Genomic DNA, 26,930 nt, shown 5'->3' on the forward strand with positions numbered 1-26,930 from the left:
TACCTGCTAGCTCCCCAAATAGAATTTCTCTGCTTTACACAGCTGAGTGGCTCATGGATGTCTATATTTACCTTGTGACATAGCCAGCTCCCAAGCACAAATTCCCATTCAATGTAATCTAATACATGCACTTTAATTCTATCTCTGTTCTCTGGACTAAACTCACCATTCTAACCTTTTACTTTGAATGGACTCTCCCTGAGAATGATAATATATTGTTGAGATTACCTAATAAATAAATTGACTCTTGGTTACTAATTGAAGAAATGTAAATAAATGCTGCTTGTGTTTTTAAAAAGGGTTTTTTTTCTATTCACAATACTGAAAAGTGATAGAATATGTCCTGGCTTTATACACGGTAGATAGGAGGGACATAACCAATGTTCACAAGACAAGTGCTTTTACGCTTTACCTCTTGGCTCCACACTTTTGGTCCTGTTCTCAGAGAGGGCCTATCTTCATAGTGGCATTATAGATACCAACAGTTAGAGTCTTACATTCCTTCTGAGCAATATAACTTGCAAAAATTATCTTCCTCAAACATGTAAATAAAGGTCCTCAAATTGAGTCTCTGCAAACTAAGTTAGGTCATGTGTCCATATTTTAAATGATCCAATGTGGCCAGAAGATGTGGAATAGAGTAACTGGCCAAGTTTGGGCTGTTTATCTACTCTTGGCCCTGGGAGAAGGGCATAATCAACCAAAATCACAAGAACTAAAAATGTGTGCTGCTTCTCCTAAAGAACCTTGGGTTCTGATACTGCGTAAGAGTAGATCAGAAGGCAAACAGGCAGAATGCCCAATGTCTATTTGATTGTATAAATGCACCTGTCCAGACATCCAAGGAGAGGCCTTATGACAGCTGACACAGGCATCGTTCTTGGACTGGAAAATGATAAGATCTGACCTTCAGTGATGGGTATAATTATTAAAGGGACTTTGATATGCTACAGCTGTTATTTGTAGTTGCTAGCTATGAGGCAGTAATCCTCCCTATCTGAGATGAGATGTTCAGATGTCCTCTACTTCAAAGCACACCAGACATCAGCCAATTTTCAATGAATATTATTAAGCTTTTAGGATGTAAATTGAGGGCATTTCCTTAAATAGAAAAGCAATAGTCAAAAGACCACTTGGGTTAATTTCAACAATGACTGTGTAAAAATTTGGTTTTATGCTCTCAAAAATGTCAAGTCAGTAATGAAAGCAAGATTTCTGTGGTGATGTTTAAAGTAGTAAAGGCTTGTGTTAAAAATTTCCTTGAATTAATAGTGTAAATGTACATAAGGGGTTGTGGCATAATTTCAGAGGCCTAGGTGCTGGGTAAGAATGATAGTATGAAAATTTCCACACCCTCCTAGTGATTGCGGAGTCAGGATAGAGGAATGGACCTGCAACAAACATGTTACTTATGTCTTCTCATGCTGTATTAGAAATTTTTGTGGTCAAGAAGGCTGAAGATAATCTTTTGGGACTGGACGCCAGAGACTCTCCATATATCAGTCAAAAGCCTGGGAGGGGCCCGGGGATTTAGCTCAGTGGTTCTGCCACCTGCCTCACAAGCGCAAGGTCCTGAGTTTGATCCCCAGTACCAAAAAAAAAAAAAAAAAAAAGAAGCCTGGGAGGGTAACCCTCAAGTAATAAACACTAACTGAAAGTAGACTTAGTCTTCTAAAAGAATAGCTCAACCTGATCCATCTCAATTCCTAACAAGTGAGAAACAACCACAAAGTATAATCTGCCTACAGATGGAAGGCTGTACTTCCTCTAGTAGGAAATAACGTCTAGAGCCTGTATGGAATTTTCATATACAATGCCTGGCATAAAAAAAGGAACTAGACACATTTAAGAAAGGTAAGAAACTATAACTGACAATGAAGGAAAAAATAAAAGCAGAGTAGCAGATATACATTTTGGGATTAGTTGAGAAGAATTTAAGAATGATTAAAATTGGTATAAAAAATTTTAAACAGTAAAAAATACGCAGAATTTCCATAGTGGCCTGGAAATCTACAAAGATAAATCAAACTGACAACTTGTAACCAAATAATGTAACATCTAAGTAATCATTGGAATGGGAAAAGAAGTGAGGAATAGTGAACATAAAGACCAATAGAAATGAAATTCAGTGAGAACAGTGAATGGAAAAAAACCAGAACAGAGCATAGAATACATGGGACAAAGAAGAGTCTACATGTAATTTGAGTTGTATAAGTGAAGGAGAGCGACTGGGGGAGAAGCAATGCATGAAGAGAGAGTGGCTGAGAAATTCTCAAAAGTAGTGAGAATCAGTCAACTCAGAACTTCAAGGTCAGTGACCCCAGTTAGAAAAATCGCAAAGAAAAACTCATCTGAGCTGATAATCAATCTGATGCAAATCAAAGTCCCTAAGAATAATCTTTGCAGTGTTGATAGGAAGAAAGACTTTCAAGGGAGCAAAATTAAGACTTATGGCTGACTTTCCAATAGACACATGCTAATGAGAAGAAAATGGAAGGAAATCTTGAAAAGCCAAAAAGTAAGAAAAAGTGCCAACTTGGAGTTCATACCTAGAAAATTATCTTTAAAAGGGAGAGAAATAAAGATGTTTAAAGACCAAACAGAGGTGTATGTTGGCAAAGGTAAGTATTGATGCTTTAAAAACGTAAGATGTTTGAGCTTTGCAACATATATATAAATGAGTAGCACAAAGGAAGAAACAAACTTGAAATATTTTTTGCTTGTTCTTAAAACAGTAAAGATAACCACTTTAGATAGTAAGGTAAAATCCAGGCATGATGGTGCATGCCTATAATACCTGCACTTGGGAGGCTGAAGCAAGAGGATTGTGAGCTAGGGATCAGCCTGGATAAAGTAGGACTCTTTCTTAAAAAACAAAAAGTAGGGTAAGACTTTTTGATGGCCCCAAATGAGTTCGTCAAGGAAACATTGCACATGAATCTTCTCTTTTAAAAAATATGTAATTTGATGGTTTCCTTTGGGAAATGGCCTGGGGCCCTTCTATTCACCATTACATTACTCTTTCTTGTTGGATTTCTGTGGCTATTTAACTGTTCCCACTACTCATAAAAGTCTATCTTAATAGAAGAGTAGATGACATTTTGCTTAGAAAAGCCATATAAACATGTTTGTAAGTCCCTGGCTTGAGGACAGTGGCAGTAAAGCAGGTATTGCAGCATTAGTGACATGCATAGGTCAGAATGAGCAACTAAAAATACCAAAATGATGAAAAACCCACTGTGATGGAGATTTACCAACCTGCCTGTGGAAAAAAAAAAATCTATGCTTCCTGAAACAGCAGTAGATCACATGGCACTTAAAGAAACATTAATTTCACATTTGTAAAAATGATTAACCCACCAAACATTTTTAAATGATTAAATCAATCCTTTCTAATTTTTCCTCTGAGCAGTCAGTGTACTTTCAGGCACCCAGTTTCCTACTTTGTTTCATCTTTGGCTTATATATTTCTCTCTATAATGTCCAGCTTGTCCCAAAGCCCTGCCATCTCTTCCTTTTCCCCCTATTGTGAAATCACTTCTTTTCTACTGTCATTGCTTTGGTGCTCAATTAGCAGAAATGGAAAATAATAAGGATTTTACTGTATTAAGAGTAACAAATGCACATAGTTCAGGCATTTATCATTCTATAAATGTGTATCTTTGGTTGTGATATGTATAGCCTATTTTCCAAACCCTTCTCTTTCTAAATGGCATTGTTTCAGTGATGATTTATAATTTAACATAGTGGAGTATCCTCACTACTAGTGCTTTTCTTTTTAAAAACAACTGAGTACAAGCTGACTTTAGACAGGAGACAACTGTGCTTTTAAGTTTATAGGGATCATTTAAAACTCTTAATGCCCCTCTTTCCTTTCACTCCGCTAATCTTGGACCCTTACTCATTATGTGTCCTCATCCAAAGGGTGAATTCTTTCCATCTCTTTGTGTCCTTTCTTCTCATATTAATTTGTTTATGCTGAAACTCATTTATCATGTTCAAAATATCATAAAAGACCAGTTACTTTCTAAAAGAAAACTGACTTTCCACTTTCAGCCCAAACTCCTTGAGATGATACAAAAAGAACATAGATTTAGAAGCACATCTGCAATCACAACAAGAATAAGTTAGTGAGAACTTAATCTAAACCCTCTTCATCTTGGAGAAGACAGAAGGTTTAACTTGCAAAGTTTGGCAAAGAAACATACTTGGTGAAGCAGAATGAATACTTTGGAATGACGATCACTTGGGGGTGGGTAGAGTTTGAGGAACAATGACAGAATTAAGCCAAATAATTATTTGATTTAAGCATTGAAATTGGATGACCCTGAGAATCCCTCTGGAGAACACACTACAGATTGTTACTTCCCCAGAGAATGTTGAAATTTTAGATAAGACCAGGATGTTTTCATACACTATTTGGACTTAACATTTTTCTTAAATGGCTCAAGCTGTCCCATGGTCATGATACATGCTACTCAGATATGCTTCTTAAATTTGAAAAAGATTAAGTGATTACACCCCATCACAGAGCATAAACTATGATTTAAGGCGGCATAGTATTAACTATGCCTTCAAATTAGGGAAGACATGAGAGTGTTTTCAAAAGTTGAGGCCTGCAGTTTGGATGAGAAGAGAGTGGGCCAATGTGTTTATTATCTTCGGAGTATTTCTCAGTGGACTCCTAGTAGTTCCTGGATTTTCACTGTTTAAGATTAAACACAACCTTTGATGATTATCTTCAAAGCTTCTGCCAGAAAGTTACACCCTATAGGCCTTGACCTCATATAAATCCACTCCCTTCCTCCAAAAACCCACTAACTCAGCTGAACTGACCACCATATTCCCAATCCCCATGTTCCTTTTCCCTCCCTCCAAGTTGTTGCACATTCAACCCAGAATCATGGAGGTTCTCCTTCCCTCCTATCAGCATGCAGCATTCTTCCTTTAAATGAGATCTGAAGATGTACCTTTTCAGAAAACCTTTTCACCTGAAATGCACGTTGACCTACTTTTCAGTGTATAGTCATGTCTGGAACTAAATAAAACTACATCCACATTAATACAAGTTGAATGGAGTTGTATTTTGGCAAAGGAGTTATATTTTGGCAGCTATTTCCCCATTCAAAGGTGGTCTTCAAAAGAATGTAACACATCTGCCTGCATATATAAATAAAATAAGAATAATGGGAGCTGTATAAGCCAGTGAGTTGTTATTAAGGAGTTAAAGACCATCTGGTTAAATATAACTATTTAAGAAAAATCCAAGTCAGAGTTTTTCAGCTGTGGCACTGGTAACATGTAGGTCTCCATACTGCTTTGCTGGAGGTAGGGAGGATGCTGGTCTGTGCTTTATAGGATTGTTAGCAGCCTGCTCTCCACCCTCCAGATGCCAGTGGCAGCCCTTACTCTGTTGTGATTACCAAGAATATTCCCAGGCATTGCCATACTTGGGATGCAAAATTGCCCCAGGTTAGAGCCACTGATTTCAACCTACCAATTGAAATATTTGCGTGTTTTAAATAATTTTTAATTTAGCAAACCAAACCAGAAAGACCAGACACCCTTGAGCTCCCTGCGATAGTTGGCCTCTCGTGGAATACTATTGCAGTGTTTTATAGGAGCCACACTTACCTGTAGACATGTCTAAAAGAGTTAAATACTCAACCTATGTAGACTTTTGTATCAGGGCTTTAAAGATTATTTTAATTTTTCTGTGTAGAATTTTATCCTCTAGACAGGTCAGTTTTTTGTGTTTCCTGTTTAAGAAAAGTAAGGTCCTATGTTAATACATTCTGTAGCAAATAAAATTGGGCTTTTCTGTTAATAGTAGAACCAATGAAACAATATTGTAAAAATTTATTTTGTATACATTACACATAGACTTGTGATTGATTGTTCCTTGATAGCAATACTTTCCCCCTACAAATTATTAAGTTGCAATACAGATATATGCAGAATTCATTGCCTTGGCTTGAATTCAGAGAGACTGAATTTGGTAATGAGAAGAAGGAAGGACAGTGAGTGACATAGTGGGAGGTGCCCCCTGGATGGCATTGGCCTTGGCTTTCTGTCCTGTGTTGCTCACTGGGACACTAGCACCTAGCTGTTAGGAGGGGGAAGGAGGCAGGCTGGAAAGGAGGCTGTGAAGCAGCAGTCCTCTTCCTTCTTTCCTGGACCATACTAGAGCTTTGGCTCTGACTCCAGAATGAGAGGACAGAAGCTGTGTATGATTTGGGTGGCATCATTAAGTAGGGACTCTTCCAACTGCAGAATGTTGCATGCAGGGACCTTAAAAATGTAAGGTTATAAGTTTTAGTTATGGATTCAAGATATTTTATCTGACAAAGACATAAAGAATAGGAAAGAGTTATCAGGAATGAACTGAAGATGCTGTCTGCAATACAAGGATATGAGAGGAGAAAGCTGAATGGTAATGGCAGTGAAACATGAGAGAAAAATATGAGTAATACAGATAAATTCCAGCTAAGCACTTATATGTACTTTTTTAAAAAAATTGAGAATCATTGCTTAATGAAAAATCCAAGGTGAGGAAATACACCCTGAGTTTGGTTCTGCCACATACAAGCCAGGTGAACTTGTGCAAGCTGCTTACCTTCTCTCAGTTGTTTTTTTTTTTTAACTTTACCTATAAAATGGGTGTTTTCATCTCTGTGACCACACAGCCTGCACAGAGCTGGACACAGGTGCTGACTAAATGAGTAAAAATGAGAAAATGGATGTAACCTGAAAAAATTTGGGACATATGTCCAGTATCTGATTTTCCATGCAGGAAGGTTAGGCCTAAGGTCATGGAAACTTCTTCCAGTTCAAAAATATGTCATTGGAAATGAATGCTCTGAAAGTGGATGGATGGATGTGGTATTTCAACTGTTGCCAACTCATTCAGTGGGTTCTCATTACCTCTTCTCTTTTTAAATTTTTAGTCTTGTAACATGCCTTTGAGATTAATTTAGAGGTTCTCATAGATTAATCTTACTCTTAACCCTCTTTGTATCTCAAGCAGCTGTCAAAGTAATATTCCTCTTGCCTGAAGAAAAGTCATTGTTCCTTTAATGTGATTTGCTGTTGATGAATTCTGTCAATTTTTATTTCTCTAAAATATCTTTATCTCACCTTCAATTTTGAAAATTATTTCCTGGGATATAGAAAGGTGGCAATTATCTTCTTTAAACACTGTACCATATTATGTCATCTTCTGTGCATCATCTGTCAATTATTGCACTTCTTTTAAGGTATTGTATATTTCTTTGTCTCTGCTTTTCAGCAATTTTACCGTGATTCCTCTAGATATGGCTTTTCTTTTTATTTATGGTACTTTGGATTTGTGGTTTAAATAATGCACACCTCATTGTCTTTCAGCAATTTTGGAAAGTCCTTAGTTGTTTTTTCTCTCCAAATATTGCTTCCACTGTGTTTTCTTGACTATTTCTAGGTCTCTGATTACGTTTACCTTTCTCTGTGTTCCCTGTGTCTCTGAAGATCTTTTCTAGATTTCCCAGCCTTTTGTCTCTTTATGCTTCTATCTTGTATCTCTTCTTCGGGTATATTTCCACCATATAATTTGTCTCTTTGGCTATGTTTAAATAACTGTTGAACCTATTTACTGAGCTGCATTTTCCAGTTTTATAATTTCCTTGTGGTCTTATTTCTCTGTTGAAATTTCTACTGTTTAAATTCTTTGGACAGCTCTTTCAAATCTATTTCTGGGTTTCATTGACTGCATTTTCTCTAGGCTAATTTCTACTGCCTATTGTTTCCCCTGCATTTTTTTCTCCTACATTTTTTAATCTCATCTTCTTGGTTTCCACTTATGCCTGGTTACTTTTTGTTTGGTAGATAATTTATATAATGAGCTTAAAGATAAATTGAAGCACTAGGTGATGTTATAGGGTGGGCACCGAAGCTGGGTGTACTTGTGAAAAGGGATTGTACTGGTTTCAGTCTTTATAATGGCCAATGTTCACATTGCCCCATCTCCTAGGGCACAGCATTTTGAGATCCCAACTGAAGCCTAGAGTTTGAGGTTGTCAGTACCACCTCTTAGCAGGTGCTCTCATCCAATTCTTGTGCCCTTAGCCTTCTGAATCTGTTGAAAGTTCTGCTCAGGGTTTCTGCTTCTCAACCACCTTTTCTAATATGAGCAGATTTCTTGAGTGGGGCAGATAACCCCAAAGTCTATGGTCACACTTCAGTACTTCTTCTACCTGAGTCACAGTCTTTTAAGTGTGCATTACTTTGGAAATTTTCCACTGCTCCCAAATATGATTTAAAAATATTTACCTTAGCTATTCTAGTTGTTTTCAGTGGAAGGATGGGTTCATATGACTCAGATTTTCATTAATGGTAATTAAACTCCTCCATTCTGATACCATCAGTTTAATGACTGTGAAAATCTTGTCATAAGGTTCTTGTGTTATTTTTAAGCTACTTTCCTTGGGAAGATATATAGGTGTTTTCTGGCTTTTCATTGTGAATTACGCCCAGTGTCTTGCGGCTTATATCTGTACATACTGTTCTGGTTACTTCCTTTAAATGAATTCTTAGGAGTGGAATTGTTGCATCAAAGCTATGTACATTTTTAAGGAGTATAATAACTATTTCCAGATTGCCTCATGGAAGGCTACACCAATTTACACTTTTACCAGCTGTGCATGAAAGTGCCAATTTCTTGGCATCACACCAACACCAGCATCTCATACTTTAATAAACCTTACACAGTCCTGGGTAGCTACCAGGTTGGCTGAAATAATCATAGCTTTAAAAGTTCTCCATAATTGGGACCTGTAGGTCAAAACTCTTAGGATATATCAGTAAGTAAAGTGATAAGTCCTGTGGTTCAATAAAAAGCTAGGAAAGTAGGCCCAGGATAGGGAAATCTGATATAAAAGCAGTTCATATGAAAAAGAGCTTGGGATAATAGCAGATGAGCTAATGCACTCTGGGACTGAATTTATAGACCCTGGAGGTACAGATCAAAGAGGAGAAAGGGTTTCTGTGAACTCTAAATTAGGTGGCTCATATCTGAGGTATTCTAAGAGTGGTTATGTTTTAAGAAGAACCTCATGTACCTGATGTGGTCCTAGAACAGGTACAGAATGGTGACTGGTCTACAGCCATACCATGAGAAAAATACTTGAAGGAAGAGGTGTGTGTTTTCCACAAAAGATGTGTTTGTGGGAGGGAATGATGAGTTTGCTTGACTTCTTAACTATATTTTAAAATAAGAAATATTTTTGTTAAAAAATGTTCTGGTACCCATTTCCAGATGGTCCCTATGTGGGGATGGATATGGGCCTGCAGTTCTCTCTTGTCCTTGCCTTTTGTGGCCTCCATCTACAAGTAATTTGAATGGCTATAATAGATAAAGTGCATAGATACAGAATTTACCCTAAAGGTGTGTGTGTGCTCATCTGTTGTCCAGCACTTTATCACAGTGATTTATTTTTAATTATGATTATCAAAGGAAGATGAGCATGCCTTCTGTCCACTCCATGTTCCATGATTTTGTTTTGTTTTGTTTTTCTTAAGAAACAGCATCTTTCCAGGATAGGCAAAAAAATATGCAGGTGGGATAGGGGCAGGAGAGTGTGTCTTTGTGCTGAAGGGATAAAGACTTCTAGACTTACTGAAGAGAGATGTATTATCTTTTCTTATTCAGATAACTATTATTGACAGTTTGGATGATGTTCTTTTAAGTGATTCTTTTTCAATTCTGATAGGAAAACAAGTTTGTGTGTGTGTGTGTGTGTGTGTGTGTGTGTGTGTGTGTGTTTTGTGATAAGATGTTCTGCTTTGCAACAAAAGGGAAACTAGAATGTATGAACAGGAGTGCTCTGCTAGATTGGAGGACAAAATATATTCTTAGATAAAAAGGACAGAAGTATGGTGACTGTGACAGTGTGACATAACCTTTGCTGTCCATGACTTTAAGTGGTTCACTTACTACGTGCCAGCCCTGTCCAAGTAGTGATATAAACTATGCAATTGAATCCTCATGGCTGGTATGATTTATGAGTGGGGAAGCTGGAGCTCAGAAAGGCTAACAGTGCCTAAGCCAGAATGGTAAAAGTGCCGGAGCTCAGATTTGACTCTAGGCCTGTGTGATCCTAATTCCTTTTGGGAGAGGGAGAGAAAGCTATCATAAAAAGATAAGTCCTAGTTTCCTAGTTTTCTGTGAAGCTACTTATGGGTTTTATTGACCACTTTTATCCTCCACCAAGCCTGAATTTTCTATTGATCAAGAATTAGCAGGGAAACCTTTCACTTAAGCTTGATGATCATTCAATAGTTTGACCCTGTTGAATTTGTTACAACCCAACAGAAAAATAGCAGGGAAATTTTTTTCATCAGGGATTTTCCAGGAATTATGTATGGCATTCTATTTCTAGAAAATAATGGAATTTTGATATGACAATTGGTTAGAAATCTTGACGATTAGTTATAAATTATTCACTCCCATGTGTTAAATCTGTTAGTGGTCTTGTTTGTTTTCTATGTTTCCTTTTTGTCAACTCAACATTATTTAGTTTTATAATCAAGTTAAATTGATGATTTACCTTGGTTTTATAATAGGTTTTATAATATACCATTTTAATAAGGTCATTCTTAAGAATAGAACACCTCTATGCTTTTCCCTGAAGGGGAAGGAGGAAACCCTGAGCATCTTCTCCAAAAAGCAGTTGTCCAAAAAGAAAAACCATATACAGTCCCTGGGGGAAACAAAGTCACAATTATGATCATCACTCATCATATCTACCTTAAGCCAACCAATATTCTCCTGGTAGAAATCCTGTGGTTTCTGCAGTGACCTCTTAAACATTTTACATTTCCACTCTTGTGATTTAGTTTCAAATGGGCCAATCCAGGAAAGCTCAAAATAGGCCAAGGATTTGGTAATCACACATGTGTGATCATTCTAGCCTCATTCTTAAAAAAGACAAGAATAGCGGTGGCAAATCTATGGCACATATGTTATTTGTTTTTCTTTTAACACAAAAGATCTTAATGTATGAGTTTTTTCTAAACTACAATCTCACTATTCAAGTATAATTGCAGTGTTGGCCTTTGTGATTAATAAGTGGTTTTTGGTTGTCATTTAGGCACTTGTCTCTAAAAGGTTTATAATCACTGGACTAGAGTTTTTGGATAATCTGAAAATTGTCTATTTGTGAATTTAAATACCTAACTTACAACATCCAAAACCAAGTAGCTAGTATATTTGGTTATCGGTGTAAGAAGATATGTTAAGCCAGATGTGGTAGCACCACCCCTGTAATCTTAGGACTAATGGAGGCTGAGGCAGGAAGATCAAGAATTTGAACCCAGACTGGGAAATTTAGCAACTTGGGAGACCCTGCCTCAAAATGAAAGAGGACTGGGGATGTAGCTCAGTGCAAATGTCCTGCATTCAATCCTCCATACTACAAAAAAGAAGAAAACAAAAAAGGAAGAAAGGACCAAGGAGAAGTAAAGTGAGGAGAAGATGTGCTAATGACTCTGAACTTTGTAGCAAAGTTCATAATGGGCTGTCAAGGTAGACAGCCTTGTAGCACAGTATCAGTATATTCCATGTAAATATTTGATGAAGGGTTGATGGAACATTTTATAATACTTTGATAATGTTAATTAAAAAACCATTGATGCCATACTTGCTATATACAATAAAGTATTGCTGGAGATGCCTTGACGGATTTTCAGATTTGGTTATGGCTTCAAGGAATTTGTAGCCCAGTGAGAGTACAGCCATGAACAGAAGCAAATGCTCTCCAGACAGAACATGGCCATGCAGCTTAGAGAGCAGAGACTGGCAAGATGAGTTCTACCTGTTTCTGGGGACTGATCACACCCTGGTATACCTGTAGTGGGGAAGACAGGGAATAAAGAGAAACAGAGACTACATTCAAGGTTCATGGAGACCAGGAGGAGCTGGCCTCAAGGGCACCAGCAGCAACCCCCCCCCCCATTGGAATGAGAAGACATGTAAACAAGTCTCAAAACTAGACTTCCAGATCACCTAAAACAACACCAAAGGGAAATGAGATGGAACAATCTGATACTCAACCACATAGACTCCCTGAACTGGCAACAAAAGGGGATCTGGAGAAAATGAAATCAGAGATAATTTTTCAGATAACAGCAGGGATTATGCCCAAAGTGCAAGATATGATCAATAAATCTAGAGAGGACACAGATAAAAAAATAGAGGAGCTGAGGAACATGATGGAATCCCAACATAGGAAACAAATGGAATCCATAAAACACATGCAAACAGATATCCAGGATATTAAAAACTCCATTAAAAGTTTACACAGCAGAATGAGCCAATGTGAGGATAGAATGTCAGACATAGAAGGTAAGATTGCAATTAGTGACCAGGAAAAGAAAAATTTCTTTAAAATAGTAAGGAACCATGAAAAATCAATCCAGCAGCTGCTAGATGATGCAGAAAAAAATAACATAAGACTGATTGGAGTCAATGAAGAAACAGGAGAGAGTGCAGAAGACATAAAAAAAACTGTTCACAGAAGTAATGGCAGAAAACTTCCCAAGCAGGGGAAAAGAACTTGACATACAGATAAGTGAGGCATATAGGACTCCAACTCACCTTGATCAAAAAAAAAATCTACACATAGGCATATAATTGTTAAGATTCCAGAAACCCAACAGAAGAACAAAATTCTACAAGTGATTAGAGAAAAGAAACAAATCACATAAAAAGGAAAGCCCATCAGAATCACACCAGACTTCTCAGCACAAATCCTCAAGGCAAGAAGAGCTTGGAGTGACATATTTCAAGCCCTAAAGGAAAACCCAGATTGATGTACCCTGCAAAACTATCTTTCAAAATTGATGGAGAAATAAGATACTTTCATGAAAAAGAGCACCTTAGGAACTTCATGAATGCCAAACTAGCATGCTAAAAACTGTTAGACAACATCTTAGGAAAAGACAATGAGGATCACAACCCCAGGAAGCCCAGCAGAATGAATCCATTGGGCATGACAAAAAATTAAAGCAAAGAGGGAGAAACCAACAAAAAGAAAAAGTCATGGCAATGATACATCAGTACGTATCAGTTGTAACCATCAATGTTAATGGTCTCAGTTCACCAATCAAAAGAAATAGACTGGCAGAATGGGTCAAGAAGCAAGATCCAACAATATGCTGCATATAAGAAACACAATTCAAAAAGAAACACATAGACTGAAAGTTAAAATGTGGAAAACAATACTCCATGCTATAGGAACCTGAAAAAAAGCAGAAGTAGCTATCCTCTTTGCAGATCAAGTGGATTTCAAATCAACACTGATTAAGAGAGACAAAGAAAGACACTATATCCTTGTAAAGGGAGCAATCCAAGAGGAAGAGATGACAATCATAAATATATATGCACCCAACTATATAAAACAAATATTCATGGACATGAAAAATCAAATAAGCACTAATACAATAGTAGTGGGGGACCTCAATACCCCACTGTCACAAATAGATCAAGTAGAAGAAAATAAGCAACAAAATACAAGAACTCAATCAAACTCTTGAACAAATGAACTTAGAAGTGTTTACATAGTGTTCTACCCCACAAAATCAGAGTATACATTCTTTTCAGCTGCACACGGGTCATAATCAAAAATAGACCACACAGTCGCTCATAGAACATGGTTCAGTAAGTACAAAGGAATTGAAGTGTTCCCCTGTATATTATCAAACCATAGTGCAATACAATTGGAGATCAATAGCAAAAGAAACTCAAAAAATTTCATAAACACATGCAAACTGAATAACACACTTCTGAATAGCCAATGGGTCACAGAGGAAATTAAAGAAAAAGTCAGACAGTTCCTTCAATTAAATGACATGACAATACAACATATTGGAATCTATGGGATACAATGAAAGCAGTCTTATGAGGGAAATTGATGGCAGATAATACTCATGTTAGGTAAACAGAGGGAGCCAAATTAAACAACCTGATGTTGAACCTCAAGCTTATAGAAAAAGAACAGCAGGATACACCCAAAGCTCACACACGGGAAGAAATTATAAAGATCAGAGAAGAAATCAATGCAATGGAAACTAAGAGAATGATACAAAAAAAATCAATGAAGCCAAGATTTGGTCCTTTGAAAGAATAAACAAAATTGACAAACCCTTAGCCAACCTTGTCAAAAAAGGAAAGAAAAAGCCCAAATCCATGCAATTAGGGATGAAGAGGATGAAATTATAATGGCACCAGCAGAAATCCAGAGGATCATTAATACCTACTTCAAGAACCTATATGCCAATAAAGTGGAAAACACAGAAATGGACAGATTCCTAGACACATATGAATTAGCAAAGTTGAACGAAGAGGACCTAAAAATTCTAAACAACCCAATATCAATCAATAAGTTATTAAATTCTAAACAACCCAATATAAATCATTTGGTAATTAAAAATTTACCAACTAAAAAAATGCCCAGGTCTTGATGGCTTCACTGCTGAATTCTATAAGACATTTAGAGAGAAACTACTGCCACTACTCTTAAAGCTCTTCAATGAAATTGAAAAAGAAGCAATACTCCTGAATTCATTCCTGGAAGCAAGCATCACCTTGATCCCCAAAAGCAGAGAAAGACCCAACCGAAAAAGAGAACTATAGGTCAGTCTCACTAATGAACATAGATCCAAAAATCCTTAATAAGATATTGGCAAATAGAATGCAGAAGATCTTCAAGAAAATCATACACCCTGACTAAGTGGGATTCATCCCACAGATGCAGGGATGGTTCAACATATGCAAATCAATCAATGTAATACACTATATCAATAGAGCCAAAGACAAAAACCATATGATCATCTCAATAGATGCAGAAAAAGTGTTCAACAATATCCAACTCTCATTTAGGATAAAAGCTCTACAAAAAATTGGAATAGATGGTCTCTACCTCAATCTGATAAAAGATATCTATTAAAAACCAACAACCAACATCACACTAAATGGTCAAATACTGAAATCCTTCACACTAAAATCAGAAACAAGAAAAGGATGTCCACTACCACCACTCCTGTTCTATACAGTTTTGGAAACAGCCACAGCAATTAGACAGGAGAAAGAAAAAGAATAAAGATAGGAAATGAAGTCAAACTGTCCTAATTTGCAGATGACATGATACTCTATATAGAAGACCCCAAGAACTCCACCAAAAAGTCTTCCAGACTTAATAACCAAATTCAGTAAAGTAGTGGGATACAAGGTCAACACACAAAAATCAATGGCTTTCCTCTACATGTTCAATAGCCTCACTGAGAGAGAAATAGGGCAAACAATTCCTTTCACAATAGCATCCAAGAAACTGAAATACCTAGGAATCAATCTAACAAAAGAAATCAAAGACCTCTTCTCTGAAAACTATAGCACTCTGAAAAGAGAGATTGATGACAATATCAGAAAATGGAAAGACATCCCTTGCTCCTGAGTAGGAAGAATCAACTTAGTGAAAATGGCCATACTTCCAAAACTGCTGTATAGATTCAGTGCAATCCCAATTGAAATCCGAGCAGCATACTTCACGGACCTTGAGAAAACAATCCAAAACTTCATTTGGAACAAGAGACCTACAATATAGCAAAAGCAATTCTAGGCAACAGAGACATGGCAGGGGGTATCACAATCCCCAACTTGAAACTATACTACAAAGGTACTGTGATAAAAACAGATTTGAGGACCAGGGCAACAGATTAGAAGATGCAGAAACAACTCCAGGCACACTCAGCCACCTCATCTTCAACAAAGGAGCCAAACACCCTCATTGGAGCAAAGATAGCCTCTTTAATAAATGGTGCTGGAAAAATTGGATTTCAACTTACCGTAGATTAAAACTAGGCCTATATCCCTCACTAAGCACTAAACTAAAATCAAAATTGATGAAAGATCTAAATATTAAAACACAAATACTCATCCAGCTGAAACAGAGGTTAGATAGAACTCTTGAAGATATTGGTGTAGGAAAAGATTTTATGAACAAAACCTCAGTTGCCCATGAACTAGCACAAACAATTCATGAGTGGGATCTCTTCTTATTAAAAAGCTTGTGCCCAGTAAGAGAAACCAACAGTGTGAAGAGACAACCTACAATGCAGGAAAAAATTTTTACCTGGTGTTCCTCAGTCAAATGTCTACCATCTAGAATCTATAAAGAAGTTAAAAGCATCAGACCACCCAAATTTAAAGACCCAATCCAAAAATGGGCATCTGAAATGAACAGACATTTCCCTGACAAAGAAATAAAAGCAGCATATAAATATATTAAACAATGTTCAACATCACTGGTCATTGGAGAGATGCAAATAAAAACCATGCTGAGATTCCACCTCACCCCAGAAAGAATGGCTGCTATCAGGAAATCAACCAATAACAGATGCTGGTGGGGCCGTGGGGAAAGAGGAACATTGCTCCACTGCTGGTGGGAGTGTAGACTCGTGCAACCACTGTGGAAATCAGTATGGAGCTACCTCAAGAACTAGGACTGGAAGTCCCATTTGACCCAGCTATTCCCCTGCTGGGTGTCTTCCCCAAAGAATTAAAAGAATCATACCACAGTGATGTATGTGCACCCATGTTCATAGCAGCACAGTTTGTAATAGCTAAAGCTTGGAAACAGCCCAATTGCCCATCACCTGGAGACTGGATAAGGAAAGTGTGGTGTTTTTTTTTAAATAAAATGAAGTATTACTCAGCGATAAAAAATGAGAAATAAAAGATATTTATAGCTAAATGAATGCACATTGAGGTGATACTCTTAAGTGAAATAAATAGAACACACATGTGTAAATACCAAATAGTTTCTCTAGTGTGAGAAACAAAGTGTAAATAAGGACTAAAAGGTATAATAGATAATTTGAAATAGGAAGAAATGGGGCAAATGGGAAGGGGAAGTGGGAGGGGTAAGGGAAAGGAAAGAAGGGAATGGAATCAATATGAGAAAATGAAAAAAAGGAAACAAAGTCTTTGTAAACTTGGAGAGATGGAGGGGTTGAAGGGAGGGCAGGGGAATGGGGAAAAAATAACCAAGAGAGATTATGTAAAGGTGCAAATTTCTAATAATACAAAAAAGAATGGGGCTACAAAAAATCAAGAACAAGTTAATCATCACAGAGAGATCAAGTTAATGAGGATTAAGTCCTTCCCCAGAGCTGGATTCCTGTATGTTTTTTTTCATTGTCCTCAGTAGATGTTATCTTGTTTTAGGAGTGCTATGATTAGGATTTTTCACCACAAGGGCAGGAAACATGCAGCCTTCCCCCTATTTTCCTATTTCTAAAGCAAGTCACACCAGCCTCAGGACTTTGGGCCCTGTAGTCTGGTTCCCACCAATCTATACATATCATGGCTGGTCTTCAACAACCTGGGCCATCAGGAAGGAATGGGGATGGGTGATATTCAGGAAATTTAAAGAAAGGTGAAGAAAAACATTGGGTACTCATTCATTTGTTTCATACCTATTTAAAATATTTGTTATCCTGTTTTATTTAATTTCTTTAGGTTAATTTATTTATAATGACAGGTCATTATATATATTTGTGGAGTACAGTGTATATAGTGTGATATTTTTGTACAGGTACATATGTACAATGGTCATCTTAAAATACAGGTTTTAGATTATCCATCATCTCAAACATTTATCTTTTGTGTGTGTGTGTGATGAGAAAATTCCAAACCCTCTCTTTTAGTTATTTTGAATCACATGATACAACACTGTGTGACTTTAGAGCAGGGATTGCAAACTCAGATGCCTCTAGAGGTCAGGCTGGTGTCTTGTGCACATAAAGGGGCCCAGGCATAAGATGATAGGTCACCTTTGAGCCTTGGGCTCCATGTGTGCATGCAGTAGGGCTTGGTGTGGCTGGGAGAATGGCAGCCTCAATTATCTTAGCCAATTGTTACCACCTGAAAGTGCAAGTCCAGGGTTGCCATTTTTCTGATATTTTCCCTCCCAAGGAATTGGACATCAGATTTGTCTGAGATTCTCCAGACTCTTAGATGCTAGCAGTGAAATCAAATGAACAACACAGGCCACAGCTCACAGTCCATGTTTTAACAAGCCCACCAGGTGATTTTGGTACTCACTCAAATTTGAGAGTTTTTTCCTTTTTTGAATTGTTGGGGGGGGGGGTTGAAAAAGGATATTATTTCACGAGACACAGAATTATGTGAAATTTAGACTCCCTTGTCTATAAATGGAGTTTTATTGGGGCATAGTCACACCCCGTTATATTGCCTGTCTGCTTATAAGGAGGATATGTTACTGGGACTCCGGGGATCCCAAAACTTAAAGCATTTATTTACCTGGCTCCCTATAGAAAATGTATGCCATCTTGGTTTGGGACTATAAGTTGAGTGAGAGGAAGAGAAGGACTGAAGTGTGTAAGATGCTCGGGAACCCAAGCTTTAGAACCAAGATGAAGCTGGGAAAGAGTCTTTGAGTTCTGCATTAATAAAACAGCTCCAGTAACAATATACAGATGTTCACATAGGATGGTTTGACTTAGGATTTTTCAGTTTTCCAAAAATGTGAAAGTGTCAGGCATTCTGTAGGAACCATACTTGGAATTCTTTTCCTATGTAGCATTATGTGACATCCTCCTCTCTGGGCAGCAGCAGTGAACCAAAGCTCCTAGTTGCCTTACACTCATGAAGGGAATCATTCAATGCTCTACAGCTGTGAGGTTCAACAGATTAGTTATGGTGAATGCGTTTTCAACTTACTGTGGACATAACCTGATCCCAGATCGAAGAACCTCTGTAGAGGACTGATTGAGAGAGTATAGCCAGGAGGAGAGGCAAGATGAGGACCACACAACAGGAACAGAAAGAATTGCCCAGCAGAGAGATCACAGTGACACAGAGACGACCAGAGAGACAAAGGACAAACAAATTCCCGGGCCCTTAACCTGTTACTCACTCAAAACATGATTTGTTATTTCTTCTGAGGCACTCAGGGATTTAAAAAGTGTTTTTACTAAACAAAGCAAAACAAAACAGTGACTTTCCACTTGGGCTTACAGATGCCCAATAGCTAAAAGCAGAACAAAGCCTGAATTTCGTTTTGTGTCTGTCTCCTTTATTACCTTAAAACTTTAGGCCAGATCCCTGCTCCGCTTCAGATAGGCATGTTAATCATTTAGGAGGCGTATCTGGCTAAAAGCTGCCAATACAAGTTTGGATTGGCCCTAGATTTACATAAACTACCCCATCTGCCTTCAAGACTGAGGACACTAAGAGTTTTATAAGAGCAATAGCTGAGGTCTCCAGCCATACCCTATACCTACAGTCACCTTGCAGTACAGTACAGCTTCCACAAAGCTAAGACTGCCCCAAGCAGAAACAAACCTCCCCTGTGGAGTGACGCCCATGAACAATGAAAAGGATTAAAACCCTTAACAGTTGGACTCCAGTTAAAATCATCTGCTCTCCATAGGAGGTCATAAGATAGCAACAACAGTAAAAGCAAAGCTTTTGATAAAAGCCCCACTCATCCCTCCAAATGAGTCCCTGACCCATGTTAAAATTGCTGCAGTAAACTTAATTTTAACCAATACAGGTGCTCCTGGAAGGATCTACAATGTGCTAAATTATTTTTTTAAAGGCATTCTTTAGATAATCACATTTTCTGCCCAGACTGTTTTTCCACATCCTTTAATCCTTATAAAAACCCCAATCATTCACCCTGACTACATGATTCCTCTCTTGGAAACTTGCCGTTTTCCCCCTTGGGATTGTATCCTGATCTAAATAAACTCTTGTCTCTCCTACATTCCTTGTCTATTGGTGAAATTTTTTACCACCTGTGTCACTGGCCCTCCCTACACCACCTCCCATGGAGACCAGATTAAGTGATGAACGCTTCTCCTGAAGCTATCTTTCAAAACCAAAACTGAAATAATGATCAACCAGACCCTAGCCCAGTCCCAACTTAATAGCTGGTTTCATTCCTTTGTTAACAGGGTAGTCTAATCCACTTCATCAGAGCTATGTCCCCTTCAGCTCTTCAAACTGAACTCCATCTCCTATTTTCTCTTACTTTCTAACTCCGCCTAATAAATGTGCCTGTGCCTCACACTGATACTTCCTGAACGGCTTTTCTGTGGTGATGAGTGAAAAGCCTACACAAGAAAGGTTGAGGTCCTCATCTGCTCTTTGGGGTAATCTCCTAGGACCCTGTCTGGTGACAATAGGACTCAGCCACTAATTTAACATGCAGCTAAGATAGAGATAATTCAGAAGATGATACCAATGTGGCCCCCAAAGATAATTGATGGCAGTGGGAAAAAGAAGGAGCCACCAGATGAGATATGTATTTGGAGCTGTTGGGAGAAGCTGTGAAATGCCATGGCACTAAACACTGCAGCATTTGAGTTCCAGGGCATTTGTAACAGTCCGGCTTGAGAAAGGTGGGAGCTAGAAATTTAGAAATGTCCATATAAAGGACAAAATTTCCTATAAGTATCGCTGGACTTCATGATTTTACAAGGAGAGTTGGACCCCATTTCTCATTTAGCAAAATACACTGATTAAGGACCTCCTTCTGCCTGAAAACTGAGCTGGGTTGGAGATGGAAAGCTATAACCACCAGGACTGCAAAGCCATGACATGAGGGTCCACATGGTGGCTCCCAGAGGTCACACAAATAGTCACAGGATTTGGAGAAGCTCAATTCTTCACTTGCACTTTCTGAGTCTTGAGTCCTGAAGACAGGGACTAGCACTGCATCCACAATGGTCCCATCCCTATACTTTCAGGCCCCATTCTTCCAACTTCATGGGAGGTACTCTTCCTGCCCCAGCTTGCTCCCCTTTCCTCATCTTCCTGCTCCTTCCCTCTCCTGATTCTGAGGCTCAAATGCCCTAAGAAACAGCATGACAGGCAAAGGAAAGGAAAAACTAATGGGAGTCCTACTTCAATTTGTCTGAGTATCGTGAAATGTTACTTTTCTTTGCAAGATCTTTGTGTGGCTTGAAGTAGGAGTTTTCATGGTGCAATTAGAATAGGTTCTTACAAAAAGTTAGCAATTAACTGTAATTCTGTTTATAATAGAAAAACTTGTTTGCACTTGGCTTCACTTAGTCCACAGCAACTTGGCAGTGCCGTTGTGATCGATAGCAGATAGCAGGATTCCTCTTTAAAGGACTTATTATATTCTGCTAATGTTTATTTGAAAGAGATTACAGTGCGGCTTTATAAATGGCTCTAAGACAACTTGTGAATAGGGTATTCTCTCTAAAAGACAGCTTGCATGCAAACAAACTAGCAGCTTAAGCTATTAACTTCTTCTGACTGACAGTTTTGAAATGATGTTGCAGGGAAAAAATGGTACATGAATGTTTCCAGACATCAAATTAGTTAGATAAATGAACTTTGAATTAGAAACCAAGCTTTCTGGTTAATAAACACACTGCATGCTATTTTACAGCTGGCTGTGTCCTATAAGGGGAGGCAAGCTGTTCCAAAAAGCAATCCTCTGTGCTGTTTTATGATAGTTTAATATTCTGATTGTATCAGTAAACATCATAGAAAATATTACCTTTAAAATATTTCACATCACAATGAAGTACATTCAGATATTTTGTGCTGCATCCACTCGGGATTTTGAAAACCATCTCTCCACTTCTATAATAAAGGTCACTTGCACATTACACAACGTAATCTCCCCAGATGGAAGGAGGGCAAAGCTAATTTGTTGCAGCTATCAACCCAAGACTGGCTTGGTGGCTCACTCATAAATAGACTTTCAATGAATATGCATATAGAATTGCATTTTGAAATCAAATTTTTTTTAAAAACTAATTTATTATACCCATTTAGATCTAAATCCCAAAGCTTTTCCAAAAGGAGTGCAATTTGGGTAAATGACAATAAATAATAAGTGAAACATCATGCTGTGAAGCCACAACTTCATTTGTTATTGGATTTCTATGGTAATAAGTATGTGCTTTCACTTTATTGCGCATGATGGTTTCCAAACAGACATTTTGCCATTTGGATCTCATAGTGATCTTCCTAATTATATCAGTTTTTGAGTGCTGCTGTAGCAAATAACCATGATTACCATGATTTACGTGGCTTAAAACAATACCTTTTTATTACTCCCACTTCTCAGGGCCAGAAGTCCAGCGAGTGAGTTGGGGCTGTCTGCTCTGAATCTTACCAAATTAAAGAAGATAGGACTCCCCTCTTTGATGGAGATTTTAGGGAAAGATCCATTTTCTGCTCATTTGACATGTTGGCAGAATTCGAATCTTTTTTTGAAATTAATTTTATTGGTACATTTTAGCTATACAATATAATGATATTCATCACTGGAAATTTGCACCTTTACATAATCTCTCTTGGTTCTTATTTTTCCCCCTTCCCCTGCCCTCCCTTCAACCCCTCCATCCCTCCCTATTTACAAAGACTTTGTTTCCATTTCTTCATTTTTTCATATTAATTCCATTCCCTTCTTTCCTTTCCCTACCCCTCCCACTTCCCCTTCCCCTTGCCCCTTTTCTTCCTATTTCACATTATCTATTACACCTTTTAGTCCTTATTTACACTTTCAGAATTCACATGTTTGTGATTATAGGACGAAGGTCTGTGCTGGGTTTTTTGTATGTTTTTTTTTTTCAAGCTGTAAATTGAGGGCCATTCCTGGGCTCAGGGCTCCCTTGCTCCATCTTCAAAGTAAGCAAGGTTAGTCAGGTTCTTCTTTTGTGCCATCTCTCTGACACCAACAGTGAAGGGTTGACTGCTTTAAAAGACCCTGGGATTATATTGGATCCATCCAAATATTCCAGAATAATGACTCCATCTCCAGGTCGTTAACCTAATCACATCACCACAGTTCCTTTTGCCTACTAAGATATACTTCTGTGATATTTGGGGGGTCCAGTTATTCTGACATGGATGGAAAAGCTTTGTTCTCCCCATTTTTCTGGTGAGGAAACAGGTCCACACAAGGCTGACCTGCAAGCCTTGGGCCCCACATATGAACAGTCTTTTAGCCTGATTCCCCTCCTATTGTGTGCCCTCCTAAATGAAAAAAGTACTATTTTTCCAAGATAAAATGAAATGGTTCTTATGGTTAAAATTATTATTGCTTTGTAGTCAATTTGGAGGAATTATTTCACCATTGTAAACCTGAAGCCTAGGATGTGCCTAGAAGTTAATCAGGTGTTCAGCCACCTTCCTGAGGCCATTAGAGGTTGTTTGAGAATGGTTGAATGACTCTGGGTCCTGGAACACTCCTCATGATGAGTCCTACTTTTTTTTTTCCTTTAAGTTTATTGGTACATTTTAGGCATACAATACAGCTATGTTCATCATTGGGATCTTGTACCTTTACATGATATATCTCAGTTCTTATTTTTTCTCCATTCCCCTGATGAGTCCTACTTTCCAGAGGGGCTGGAGCACTGACACCAACCATTCACCCTAGGCTGGTTCCTCTTGTATGCAGGTTGCAGGGCCCATGGTACTAGGGCTACAGGAGTCCCTTGAAAACCATCCGAACAGTGCTGAAGTCCCATTTAGCCATTGGCCTCTGGCATCCTAATGTTCCCAAGCTGTCAGCAGGTGGCCAAGTTGGATGGACAAGTCTGTTTTTGCTACTGATAGAGATATCTGAATATATGAGAGGATGAGAGGACCTCACAGGTCTGAGGACCTGGAACCATAGCAGGGCAGAGTTAGTGTGATCCTGGCCCCAGATGGCAGCTGATTTCAGCAGCATAATGTCACCATATGATTGGGTCCCCTTGACCACCTACCACTGTGTGGTCTATCCCTAAGCTACTGTATCACCAGCTTGTATTGTCCCTAAGCCATCATGTCACCACACAGTTGTATCTCTAAGCCATTGTGTCACAACATCATCTTGTCCTCTCAGCCACCGTGTCACTACATCACGCTGTCCCCTAGCCTGTCCCTGAAACTACTATATCCCCACCCAGTCTAGAGTGCAATGCCCCAGCCCAAGGCCAGTGAAGAACCATTAAGAAGTAGACCACTGCTTCCTAAAGCCTCCATGCTCTGACTTTCCCCAGCATCACCCCCATCCTGACATGGCTCGGATTTCTAATTCTCTTGGCTCCGCCCTCCATTCATTGCCTTGCATTTTATATTAATTCACATTTCATCAAGAGTCCTGCCCCTCCTTCTGTTGCCTTGATCTGTGCCTCTTTACCTTATTCTAGATTCTCAGTCACTGAGTTCTCAAAGAAATAGGCAGGAGGACCCAGAATCTTCTTAGAGCTGAAGGTGCTGGGAGCAAGGCTGGAAATGAATGTCATTGAGTCTCACATATAAATGTAACAAATACAGCTCCTGTGGGCTGAAGTATAACTCAGTGATAGAATGTTTGCCTAACATGTGCAAGACTTGGGAAGAAAATCCCGAGCTCAGGGAAGGAGAGGGAAGGAAGGAATTCAGCACCCAGAGCAACCCCTGCTTCCTCACCTCAAAAGAACATAGCATGATCCCATTTAGAAAGGCCTAGTTTCCTTGATACACTGCTTAGTTCTCACCAAGCATCAGTGTGTGGGGCCAGCCAGGCAGCCTGTGGGGATCCGAGGAACAATGTTCATCATTCCCTCTTATGCCTCCTGAGGTGAAGCTCACAGTTTAAGGCCTCTCCTCTCCCCTGACAGTGTCTTTCTGCCACCTCCCCCTATTCCCCACCTGCTGTTTTACCCACAGATGTCTTTTGGAGGCCCTGCTCTAGGTGTGGGGAGCATATGTGGTGAAGACTGATCAGAGCCCCACCTTCACAAAGTTTCTCTTTTCCTGGGGGGGAATAGGCCATAAAAATTCAAATAAAAATCACAAGTGAATTGGCACAGATGATGAAATACGCTAGGAAGAGGCAGAATTACTGAGTGGGAGAAAAAGAAGCCACTTGGATGGTCAGGGTCCCTTGGAGGCAGTGATGTCCAGGCTGACCATAAGCAGGAGGCCACACAAAGCACCTGTGGGGGACATTTCAGCACAGGGCCAGCACATGCAGAGACTCAGGAACTTGTTCAGTTCAACAGTGAGGTGTAAGCTTGGTGAGCAAGCATGGCACGGGCAGGGGTGAGCAGAGGCCAGACCCTTCCTTCTTGATGTGGAGGCCACAGATTTAGTTAAGTACAGTGGGTCGCCAATAGAGGGCAATAAGAAAGAGCCTCACTCAGCTGAGGGATTCCCCCAGCCTCCCCTTTGGATGGAGAGAGGGATAGGAAGAGGGATGGTAAAATAAAAATTGAATTTTTTTCGATATGTTAAAGTTGAGAGATCTGCCTCCTGCTGTTTTCCAGCTTGCTTTCTGTTAAGTCATGGTGTCACTCCCATCGTCCAACCTGCCAGTCAGTTAGAGAAAGCAAGAGATCACTGATGGCCTCAGAATCAGCTGTGATCCTCAGGTACACATAAGCACTCGGTGAACTGCCATTCCATGGGGTTCAGATGCAGGGGAGGAGACTTAAAATGAAATATTTAGATGACACATGAAGCCTTAACATGCTCTGGCTATAGTTACAAAAATCTAAAATGGAAATCTAAACTATTTGCTCTAAATTTAAGGATGAAATCAATGTGGTGGCACCCCAGCACTCTGGGAGCCTGAGGTAGAAGGATTGCAAGTTTGAGGCCAGCTTGGGCAGTTTAGCTATTTATCAGGACCCTGTCTCAATAGAAAAAAGTGAAAAGGAATGGAGATGTAGCTCAAGGTGAAGGCTCTGAGTTCAATCCCTGGTACGACAAAGAGAAAAAAAAAGATACGAATTAGTGATCACATCAGTAGCAATGGAATCACAAGTGGGACTGGGAGCCCTCCTTGGCCCAAAGCAAGCCCTGGGTCTATCTTTTCTTGGTATGGGGAAGGGAGACACGAGCTGAAAATGGTGGGGTTGTTGCATCTTAGAATTCAGTGAGAAGATTGCGTGCTATAAATAATCCAGCACTTTAACACACAAACAACCTAAAACAATGTTATTTATTTCTCAAAAGCAGTTTTTACCTAAGGAGAATATGTGCCATGCTGCGCATGTTGACAAGTTGCCTGCTAATTTCAATTTTCTACCAGAAAAAAAAATCAATAATGCATGTGTAGAAATCATCATCACTTATGTTAATAACCAGCAGGTCTCACCAGGGACATCCCATGATAGTGCTACAGTACCTTCATTCCTTACGTAGTTATACTGCAGTTAATTCAATTTTGTCCTCTCTAAATTTCATGGTGTGCATTACTTCTGGGCAGAGGAAATACTATACTAATATTAAAATGGTAATCAAGATTGCCTCTAAATATTCATAGCAATAAATGACTCCCTTGTGCCCCATGAATGCCCAGACTGTAGTCTGAAGCATTTATTTAGTGCCAGAGAGGGATCTAGTTATTTCAGAGTTCCCTAGAAGGCAATATTTTAATACTGTTGTTCTGCTTGAAAAATTAAATCCCTCTGAGCTTCCAGTATCAATGGTTAAGATGAATGACTTTGACTCAGGGTGCCCCACAGTCTACAGAAGGATGACCGAGAGGCTGCAGTGAGGGTGAATGAGGCCACTGAGTGTTGAGTCCCTCCTTCCTGCCAGCCCTGATGCCGTCCCAAGGCCACATGGTCAGATTTTCTATGTCACTGAAAATTGGCTATTTTTATAAACAATTACCAAAAAGATCCTTTGACTCATCAGAGGGAAAATAATAAGCATCCCTGCATTCATGAAAAGCTACATTTATAGACTCCAGGAATCTTACACCCATTGTGGATGAAACAACTGAAATTCAAGTTTGGGTCAGTCCTCAATTACACAAATTAAAGAAGGGTAGCTCAACAAAGATGATGTCAAGAAAATGGAAAACCTTTTGCTGAACAGCAAATCACGTTTTGCATTTCTAGACTGTCTA

The 26,930-nt window shown here is 38.9% G+C and overlaps 1 protein-coding gene across 7 annotated transcripts in view; it reads left to right on the top strand.

The window, feature by feature from the left end:
- The window catches only part of Adam12 (ADAM metallopeptidase domain 12), a 435,473-nt gene that overhangs the window by 94,347 nt on the left and 314,196 nt on the right, over positions 1 to 26,930 (top strand). The gene's annotated exons all lie outside the window — the stretch shown is intronic.

This window comes from Heterocephalus glaber, unplaced genomic scaffold (genome assembly GCF_053883595.1).
Source record: "Heterocephalus glaber isolate CG9 unplaced genomic scaffold, H.glaber_assembly_v1.0 deba00001497, whole genome shotgun sequence".
Taxonomy (NCBI): Eukaryota; Metazoa; Chordata; class Mammalia; order Rodentia; family Bathyergidae; genus Heterocephalus; species Heterocephalus glaber.